General features: G+C 44.6%; 1 non-coding gene across 1 annotated transcript; it reads left to right on the forward strand.

Moving 5' to 3' along the window:
• The first annotated feature begins 9,205 nt into the window (after positions 1-9,205).
• TRNAD-GUC (transfer RNA aspartic acid (anticodon GUC)) lies at positions 9,206-9,277 on the forward strand. The gene has a single exon. It is a non-coding gene; the product is annotated as a tRNA-Asp (tRNA).
• The last annotated feature ends 1,635 nt before the right edge of the window (positions 9,278-10,912 follow it).

Here is a 10,912-nt window from a genome sequence, read left to right on the forward strand (position 1 = left end):
TTTGTCAAAATTCTTACTGTGGGTTTGACCAATGGAGCCCAGAAGCAAGTATGGGGTTGGGGGGGGGGGAGAGAGTAAGAAAGAAAGAGCACAATAAAATTTAGAGGTTCTGGAGCTCTGCTCCTGTGAGCTTCTGTCCAAAATGAGGCATGTTTTGGGGTATATATCTAGTAACACAAGCTTGCTTGTTTTTAATGCTACTTCCTGCTTTGATAGTTAACCTTTTTGACCTTTTTGTTGATTTGCTGTACTTTTATTGTGATTCTAGCAGTTATTACCTTTTTAAAGTGACATATTGTGAGCCCAGTATTAACCCTAACACACCCCTTCACATTTTTAAGGGGGTGACAAAATATCCCTTAGGCCTTAGCCATCAGACCGATTCTTTGTGACTCTGTGGTAAGTGCAACTCAGAGATTTTGTTTCCTCCCTATTTCCCCCAACTAACATGGCACCACCTATGGGATGGGCATACCATTTTCCAAGCCATTTTAAAAGGCACTCCACTTAAGGGCTTTCCCAACACCTCACTCTCCGTGCCCCTAACTGCAAGACAAGGCTTTTTTAATGGCGGCATCTTACCTTTGGAATGACCTCCCCGTCAAGGTTTACCTGGCACCTGTCCTACTATTCTTCTTTTAGATGCCAGCCCAAAGCACTTTTTTAACCTAGACTTTTAACTATTTTTCCCTCTTCTTAAAGCTGTCTTTATGGCCTGCTTCTAACCTGAGAACTCTCTTACAAACATTATTTTTATTTGTCTGGGTTTTCTTTTTCCTCTGTTGTACTCTGGCTAGTTTTTAATTGCTTGTTTTTATGACTTCTTGTTCCTGATCAATGTTATACCTCTTCCAGTTTTATCACGTTGCTTTAGTTTGCAAGCTGCCTCAAGCAGGTCTTTGGAGTTCACTTGGCCCACCAGGAACCTGAAGCAGTTGCATCGAACAATCTACAAGTCTAGCTCGAGTAGAGCAGGGGTGTGGAACTCATTTGTTATGAGGGCCAAATCTAACATAAATGAGACCTTTGTTGGGCCAGGCAATGTTGGGCTGGGCCATGTGTGTACATATTTAAGATTAAGTAGCAGAGATATAAACTTTATAAAGCACACAGACAAACACAATTAAAGATTTTTTAATTTTTTTTAAATAAAACATGCTTAAAACATTAGCACTCTTAAAGCTGCTTTCTTTGTATTTCTCCCATGGGATCCAGGGAACTGGGCAAAGGAAGCTCTGGGTCTTTCCTTCCTTCCCCAGGGGACCAGGAGGAGGAGGAGCCTCAGCTAATATAAGGAAGAGAGGCTTGGCTCAGTAGCCCTGCTGTGCAACTGAGAGAGCCTGGCAAAGCAAGCTCTGCCTCCCCCCACCTTCCTTCCAAGGGAGGAGCCTCAGCCAATGGAGAAAATAGAGGTTTTGCTCTGTAGCGCCTGCACGATTGAGCAAGCCTTGCAAAGCAAGCTGTGATGCAGAAGGAAGCAAGAGAGAGGGAGATGGAAGCAGATGACAGCCAGTTGCTCGGGGGCCTGATTCGGCCCCCAGGCTGCATGTTTGACACCCCTTGAGTAGAATATCCCTCCTGGTCTTGGTGCTAGTCCATAATTTTATCCATAAATAATCCTGTTTCCTTCCAATCGCTGAAATGTTTGTTGGTTTAAATTGTAACTTGATGCATTTTAGATTTTTTTTGAGGCATCGTATTTTATAATTGAGGGTTGTTTTAAAAAAAAAATCATGACAGAAGCCACTTTGGGGGTATTATTACATCAAAGCCGAATACAAATAACTTAACTATAAATCGTGGTTGAGCAAAAGCCGGCAGCAAGCCTCTGTGGCTTCCAGTTCTGAAACTGCCAGCCCCTGCATATAACAAAGAGGAATGACGATCAAAGAGAAATGTTTGAAGAATCCACGACTATTATTTGACCAAAAATATAATAATAATTTAATCAGGACAAGCCAAGCAACCTGCTAATTCCGGCAGTAATGAGCAAGTAGGAGCACATAATGAGAGATCATCATCAGTCAAACGCTTTGGAAAGGAGCCAGAGCAGTAAGTGAAAAGAACCCAAAGATCAATGCGAATATTGAGACTGCCAGGACTTGTTGCAAGGACATACCCGCTATTCAGGTCTGCTTTAATTAATGGCTCTTTCTATTACTGTACAAAAGATGCCTCAAATAGCTCAGGTAGGCACCCTTTTCTGGAAGGTGGCTTCACCATTTACTAACCTCGGATCATATTCTACCACCACTGAACACGTAAGCATAAGGATAGGCGGGGGGGGCCTACCATTAATAGGCAGTGTTCCTTCCCACAACCAGCATACCAGCCAACGTTTCACAGATAAATATGTGAACTTTGGTATCTCCTCCAGAACACCTGAGGTTCAGTTGGGTCACCATAAACTGCAATAGTGGCATCCAATACATTTGGGGAAGGAGCAATCTGGGTTTGCTAGATGGATCCACTGGGTCTTTTGGATGGTGTCCCTCCCCTTTTGTAATATTCTAAATGGCTTTTTCAAATGGATCCTTTCTTGGCTGCCATCCCTTAACCATGTAGTCCCCTTGTCCATAGTAAAGACTTACTCATAAGATAAGGAGTGGAGGCTGGAAATGGGTGTGGCTGGGAAAGTAGAGATAGAACATTCAAAGGAAAGGAGGAGCTGAGGAGAAAGAAGTTTGGTGGCTTTCTGTAGTCAGAGTTATGAGAAGATCTGGGTGCAAGTAACCTTCTGTGTGAAAAGGATCTAGGGGTCTTAGTGGACCATACGCTGAACATGAGTCAACAGTGTGATGCCGTGGCTAAAAAGGCAAATGCAATTTTTAGCTGTATCAAAAGAAGTATAGTCTCCAGATCACAAGAAGTGATGGTATTACTCTGCTCTGAATAAGACCTCACCTGGAGAATTGTGTTCAGTTTTGGGCACCACATTTTAAGAAGGATATAGACAAGCTGGAATGGGTCCAAAGGAGGTGATGAAGATGGTGAGGGGTCTGGAGACCAAGTACTGCAGTTCGAGCTTTCTGCTCATGACCTGAGTTCGATCCCAGCGGAAGCTGGTTCAGGTAGCTGGCTCAAGATTGACTCAGCCTTCCATCTTTCCAAGGTCAGTAAAATGAGTACCCAGCTTGCTGGGGGGGAAAGTGCAGATGACTGGGGAAGGCAATGGCAAACCACCCCGTAAAAAGTCTGCCGTGAAAACATTGTGAAACCAACGTCACCCCAGAGTCGGAAATGACTGGTGCTTGCACAGGGACTACCTTTACCTTTTCATTTGTGAGTTTCCTGCATTGTGCAGGGGGTTGCACTAGATGACCCTGGAGGTCCCTTCCAACTCTGTGATTTTATGATTCTATTATTTTTCCCTCTGGCTGAGTGTGATGAGGCCTGTTGCTTATCCCACCCCATTTCTCACACACCACTTCAATAGAAATGCATGCTTACCAATGTGGACAGCTGCAGAAAACCAAGCTGGCCACCTCTCTGCCATGAGCTCCTGCACCAACTTCAATCTCCCCAGCATTCTATTTTGTCTGTTGCTTCTTCGTTGCTTATTCATTTGGTCTCTACCTGTGATCAGGATTGCCTTTTATTTCATTCTATTGCTTCTCCAGCCTTGAGCAATAACTTCCTTGAGGATGTGAGTTCTCTGCTGTCCTTCAAAAGGGCATACACAACGACTTATTTGAGTATTTTTGTCTTCTTCCAAGGGTTGCCAACTTCAAATTGGGAAATTCCTTTCTAGAGATTTGGGAGTTGGAGCCGCGGGAGGGCAGAGAGGGGGAAGGGGAGGGATCTCAGCAGGGATGTGATACCATAGAAGCCACCCTCTCAAGCTGCCATTTTCTCTGGGGGAACTGATCTCTGTAGTCTGAAGATCACTTGTAATTCTGGAAGAACTCCATCCTCCACCTGGAAGCTGGCATCCCTTTCTCCAAGGAATTCAGAGTGGTGTGTAACATTCACCCTTCCTCCATTTTGTCCTCATAACAACCCTGTGAGTAGGATTGCCATTGTCCCCATAGTGAGTGACTCAGAAATGCAGGGATCAGAAAGGCATCTGGCAATGGACATGATGTTGCCAGATGTTCTGGGATTAGGGTAGCCTAATCTGTTTTGGAAAATACCTGGAGCACCACTACATAACTGCACCTGGCTCAGACTGCTGAATGGCACTGCATAACCGAATTTTCCTAGGGAGACCCTGCCAGTGAGAGGAAAGGAGAGCCATGTGAAGTTGGGGGCAGGAGGGGGTGGGGCTAAGGATAAGTTGGCTGGTGGATGCAAAGGAGAGCAGGAAGCTGGGTAAGGAGAGGTGCTATGGGGGTTTTCAGGGAAGGAGCAGAGGAAATATTATATGGGGAGTAGGGTTGCCAAGTCCCTCCGCTGCTGCAGTGGGGGACTCCTCTCATGCGCATGAAGCTCACGCTGCATGATGATGTAACCCAGAAGTGACATCAGTCATGCAGGGCACATCGCATAGCAACAGGGCTCTCTGGGGGTGAGGATCCCCCAGTGGCCTACTCCATGCCAGTGGGTTGGGGGGCCTCCATATGGGGAGATTCCCCGCCCCTGGTGGGAGTTTGGCAGCCTTAGTGGGGAGAAATAAGATGCCCCACACAGGTCCTTGTGGGTCCCCCACTTGTTGCTGTCTAAAGCACAGTGTTCATTTTTAAATTCAGCAGCAGTAAAAGAAATGAACAGACTGAAAGCAGAATCCGATGCAAACCCTAGAAACCCACACTGCAAGCTGGAGTGCAGATAGTCACAGGAAAAGAGCAACATTTGAAGCCATCAGAGCTGCAGGCGGGGGAGCTTTTGCCAACCTGTTACACTGCTCCAATTCAGAGGCGGGGCAGGGGTGGGGGATGAGGCTTTCTCCTCGCAGCCTTTCTACAGCAGGGTGTTGTGTATTGGACCAAGCGACTGGGTAAGAGAGACTGAGCTACAGAGGACGCATTGGACTCAGGAGGCCTTGCAAAATCCCCCTTGGGATCAAATCCAAGGTGTCTGCTTTCTAGAGATAAACAGAAAGCTCTGCTCCTCGCAGGAACGGACAGTGGCTGAACCGAGTGTTAATCTCTTCATATCCTAAGTCCCATCACCATGGCAAAAAGTAAGGGAAGAGGGAGCCCGAGAGGAAACATTAATGGGGTGACGGTGTGACTCTAAATACTCTTAGCACTTTGAGTGAAAACATCTCTGGCCCGTACGGCATCACGAAACGACTCTGAAGTATGGAGAGATACTATTTTGAAGCTTGGGCAAATGTGTATTTTACAGCGGTGTACATCTCCCTCTCCAGCTTGCATACATCAAGATTGATGGGGGGAACGCTAGCCCCTGTATAACTGTCATGCCCCATGAGAAGGGATTATTTTGGTTCAAGAAAACAACATGGGTGGGAGGGTTGGGGAGATGTAAGGTTGCCAACATCCAGATAGAGCCTGGAGATCTCCCAGAATTAAAAGTGATCTCCAGATTACAGAGATCACTTCCCTTGGTCTGCTTTGGAGGGCAGACTCTGCAATTCTGAAGTCCCTCCATTCTCCAAACCCTGCCTTTCCCAGTCTAGATACCCAAACCTCCTGGAATTTCCCAACCTGGAGTTAGCAACCCTAGTGTTCTCAGCCCCTGCACAGTTAGGGATGCCGGCTTTGAAGTGGAGAATTCCTAGAGATCTGGGGGCGGAGCCAGGGAAGGGCACATTTGGGAAAGGGAGGGACTTTGGTGAACTATAATGGCATAAAGTCCACCCTCCAAAGCAGCCATTTTCTCCAGGGGAACTGATACCTGGGATCTGAAGGTTAGTTGCAACTGCAGATCTCCAGGCCCCATCTAGTGATGGAGAGCCCTATGCATAGTGGTTCCAAGTTGAATTGAGCCCTCACAGAGTTTTAAGTGGACATTCTCTGCAGCTTCTTTGTGGCTTTGAGGAAAGGAAATCAGATCCTTTCTAAACCTGGATCTGACTCATTTAAAACATCTAGTGTAGTTTTACCCTTAGTATGGCTGTGGTCAGACTGGCAGGTTGGTGTGGTTTGGGCGTGCCCCTAATTACTCCATTGCATTTTGTGATGGAGATTTTTCATTAGACTCCCACCCTGATCTGGCCACATATGCTGTACCATTTTAATACAAAACAACACAAAGCCAGAACTAAAGGTTCACACTTCCAAACCAGTTTGAGCATGCACTGGAGGAGCGCACTGAAGGAGTACAGACACAGGATGAATGTGCAGGGATCCATTAGCACAGGAATTCAACTACTGTCTATTTAGTCCATCTCCAACTCATCTTACAACTGCCAGATGTGGCTATGTGACCAAGGCCATTTAATCCGTTAGGGAACAGCAACTATATTGGGCCAAAATGCCCATCAGATCGCAGCCTATGCATGGCTGAAAACACAGTCACCAAAGTCCAGCCTCAGGCAGAAAACTTCAGGAACTGGATAGGCGATTATGCCTCCAAAGCCTCAGGGTCAGGCATTTCAAGAAAGAAAAGAAGGTCTACAGCTGGTGCCACCTCTTCAACTGCTGAAGTCCCTTGTTGCACGCAAAAGAGATTTTTGTCTACTCTGTGAACTAATCCCGTGGTTCTCTTTTATTAAGTGCCGGGTGCTGATGATTAAAAGAAAGCCACTTTGGCTGCTGTGTATGCCTTGAAATATAGACCACTTTGGCAGCCAAGTCAGTAACGATAGCCTCCAAGTGGGTAATTCTGATAAATCAATATTTAAAAAAACAAAAAACAACAAGGAAACCTTTGAAGCTATACTGCTTGAAATAAAGGACAGACATCATTTCACAGTACCAGAGTCTCATAGACTTTAGCAGCAAAGGGAAGCATATTGCCCTGCAGTACAACAGCTAGATATGAGTCCAGTAGCACCATAGAAGTCAACAAGATCTTTGGGTTTTAGAGAATTAAAGTTCCCTTTTTCAAACAGAGTTTTGACTCTGTTTGCCAAAGGGAAAAAAAAATCTTGTTGGTCTTTAAGGCACCCATAGATCTTAGAAGACAACCCTCGGAAATTGTGACAACCTTCCCTACCTGTGGCCACCTACCACATAGTTGAGAGTCTTAAAAAGTACAGGTAGAGTACTGAGAGCTAGTTGGTGTAGTGGTTAAGTGCATGGACTCTAATCTGGGAGAAATGAGTTTGATTCCCCACTCCTTCACATGCAGCCAGTCATAACTCTCTCGGAGCTATACCTCTCAAAAGCTGTTGTCTCAGAGTTCTCTCAGCCCCACGTACCTCAAAGGGTGTCTGTTGTGGGGAGAGGAAGGGAAAGGAGATTGTAAATTGCTCTGAGATTACAATGGTGTGTTCACGCTACACTAAATTATGTGTTATACATCCAGATCTTTGCTATTCTTACACAGTAAAAATCTGGAAGTAAAATGAATTATTTAGTGCAGTGTGAACACACCACAAGGGAAGGGTGGGGTATAAATCCAATATCTCTTACTACATGATTACCCACTTCAATAACCATACCATGCATCTGAGAAAGTTGGTCTAGCTGATGAAAGTTGATATCCCAATAAATTTACTCTCCTACAGCAACCCTTATGGACATCTTAAAAACAAACAAAACTGCCCTTCTGGAATTTATCAGGCTTAATCTGTACAGTCTTTAGCTCCTCTTGCAGCAGAATTGAGGGTTACTTGGGGGCCAAATTATGCACCATCTGGTTTAAGAATTTTATTGTTTTTTTATATCCGTTAGTTTACTGTGAGTTGAAAAGGCAAACACATTTTTGGCTGGCAAAATGCCAATAAGACAAAATAGCGACATGCTATTATTTCTGTGGTCTTAGATTCAGGTTTTCATGTTGGTCTCAGAGAAGAATGTTTTAGTTCTCACAGATCACCACATTACAATAGATATAGATAAGAAAAGCAATGCAGAGGCCAGATCTACCAATTGTCTTCAATGGGAACTGAAGAGGCCAGGTCTTCCAATTGACTTCAGTACAGGGAAATGTCTTTCACTGAAGTCCATCAATTGTGCATCTAGCTTTTAATGTCAACTCTGACTAGTAAGAGGCCTCAAGCAAAGTAAAAATGCCCCTTGATAGTCTTAAAAGGCACAGGTAGAGTACTGAGAGCCAGTTTGGTGTAGTGGTTAAGTGTGCGGACTCTTATCTGGGAGAACTGGGTTTGATTCCCCACTCCTCCACTTGCACCTGCTAGAATGGCCTTGGGTCAGCCATAGACCTGGCAGAGGTTGTCCTTGAAAGGGCAGCTGCTGTGAGATCCCTCTCCAGCCTCACCCACCTCACAGGGTGTCTGTTGTGGGGGAGGAAGATAAAGGAGATTGTGAGCCACTCTGAGATTTGGAGTGGAGGGCAGGATATAAATCCAATATCTTCTGCTGCTGCTGCTGGATCAAACCAGTGGTCTATCCAGTGGTCCAAGCATATAGGTAGCTGCAGAAAGAAATGAAAATATCAAGAAGAACAAGATCCACTTTTCACAGAATGAAAAGAGTTAAAATGTAGGTAGATACATTTCCTGAGAAAACACATCCTAAATTTTACAGATCCCAATTTAGACTGAGCTTCTTGAAAGTTTTCTTAGTGCGGTCTGAACAATGGAAAAAATAATCTTCTGTAATTGTGGAATATTTTACTGGCAAAATGAAATAAAACATTCAGGAATCCTTTATGGCTAACCAGTCATGCATGGGGCTAGAACTCAACATCCTGAATCTTTCTATTGCATACTTAACACAAGTGCAACAATACTCAAATGAGGGTTGATCTGAAGCAAAACTAGATATTCCTCAAGTAAGCCGCCCCCACTGAGAAATATGCATGCCCTCTGCAAGCATCTTAGTATTAATTTGTTCTTTTTTCTATTATTTTGGAAAGTCTTTGTAGTTTTAATGTGATGCCTTCAAGGGCCTGGAATTATTAAGTCTTATAAACATCTTAATAAAAAAAAATGCCAGCCACCGGGAGAGAAGAAAATAGAATGAAATTACAAATACAATGAATAATTCTTTTTTAATTCCCCAAACATGTTGCATGGTTGCAGCTAAGGATAACTGTTCTGAAGGTACAGGTTTCTTAACAATCAGGGACAGATCAGTGAAAGTAACAGAAAAGAATGTACCTCTTTTCATATGTTATATCCACAATATTCCCTGCAACTGTGTCTGTCAAGAGCACACACTAACACTAGAGAGGGGCTGTAGCTCAGTGGAAGAGCGTCTGCTTGTCATGCAGGAGGTCCCAGGTTTAATCCCTGGTGTCTCCAGATAAAGGCAGTAGGTGATGCGAAAGACCTCAGTCTTAAGACCCTGGAGTGCCACTGCCAGGCTGAGTAGACAATACTGACTCTGATGGACCAAGGTTCTGATTCGTTATAAGGCAGCTAAGCTTCATGTGTTCACAAAGCTCCCAATCCGCATGGTTACTGTGTTGTCTTAACTGAGGCAATGAGCATATTTTGCATGTGATTCCAGCTTCGGTATGTGCAAAAGAGAGACCTGAAAAGTCCTTTGGTCATTTTGCATGCAGCCTACTTGAGAGTGCATCCAAAATATCTGCATTGCCCCTGTGTAGGCTGCAGGCTCGGCTAGCTGCATGAGACTGATGTGATGGCAGGGGAGCTCCAACTGACCCAGCCAAATGTAAATACAGCTGGGTTAAAAGGGATGAGATGCCCCTGGCTGCAGGGTGGGATCCAGTCCACCATTCCATCAGCGCGAATGGAGAAGAAGAACCAATGAATGGGCAAGTGAGGAACTTGGGCAGGGAGCATGGTTGGCCTCCTGGAGACAGGCCAGCCTCACAAGAGCTAGGGGAAGGGACTGAGAGATTGGCAGCTGGGACCTGTTAGCTTCCTTACCTGGTAACACAGGCATCCAAGGGAGGAAGGCACACCAGTAGATTAGCTGGGCTGGGATGTTTCCTGGTACACATGGGTGTAACATTTACAAAGATCTTTTTGCTCAGCTGATTTCATAGGACTAGATGCAGGTACATTGGAGAAATAGCCAAACCCCATGTCCAATGATGAGTCATGAAAGAGCACTAACAAGCCATAGCAAGCAGGCCGACACCTGCATAGATAATACCAGGACTTTTTTTGTAGCAGGAACTCCTATGCATATTAGACCACACACCCCTGATGTAGCCAATCCTTCAAGAACTTACAGTAGGAGAGTCCTGTAAGCTCTTGGAGGATTGGCTACATCAGGGGTGTGTGGCCTAATAAGCAAAGGAGTTAACGCCACAAAAGAAGCCCTGGATAATACTGATAAATAACTGGAACCCAACCAATATCGGAATGAGCAGAAACAAGGAAGCTTGACAGCACTTATGGAAGTATGGCACATTAGACTGGATGTCTCAAGTTGGTTTTCCCTAAGTGCTTTTGGTTTAAGGTTGCCAAATTTAATTTAATTTAATTAATTTAATTTTCCAATTTATACTGTGCCCTATCCCACAAGTGGCCTCTGGGTTGGGAAACTTCTTGATATTTTTTTTTGGGGGGGGGACTTTGGGAGGGCAGGGTTTAGGCAAGGAGGGACCTCACCAGAGCATAATGCCATACAACCCAACTTCTCAAGCAGCCATTTTCTTCAGGGGAACTGACACCTGTCCTGAGATCAGTTGGAATTCTGTAACACTTTCCTGAAATCCTACCGACTAGTTTCTGGAGCAAATAATGTAAGGGAGGAGAAAAATGATGATCTAAATCTTCTGGGAGGGGTCACAAATACAGTAGACGACAGAGACAGGATGATCTCGACAGTAGACGACAGAGACAGGATGATCTCGACAGGCTAGAAAAATGACTAAAACAAATAAAATGAATTTGAACAGGGATAAATGTAAAGTCTGCATTTTGGAAGGAAAAATCAAATGTATAATTATAGGATGGGAG

This window comes from Heteronotia binoei, chromosome 12 (genome assembly GCF_032191835.1).
Source record: "Heteronotia binoei isolate CCM8104 ecotype False Entrance Well chromosome 12, APGP_CSIRO_Hbin_v1, whole genome shotgun sequence".
In the NCBI taxonomy this organism is placed as follows: Eukaryota; Metazoa; Chordata; class Lepidosauria; order Squamata; family Gekkonidae; genus Heteronotia; species Heteronotia binoei.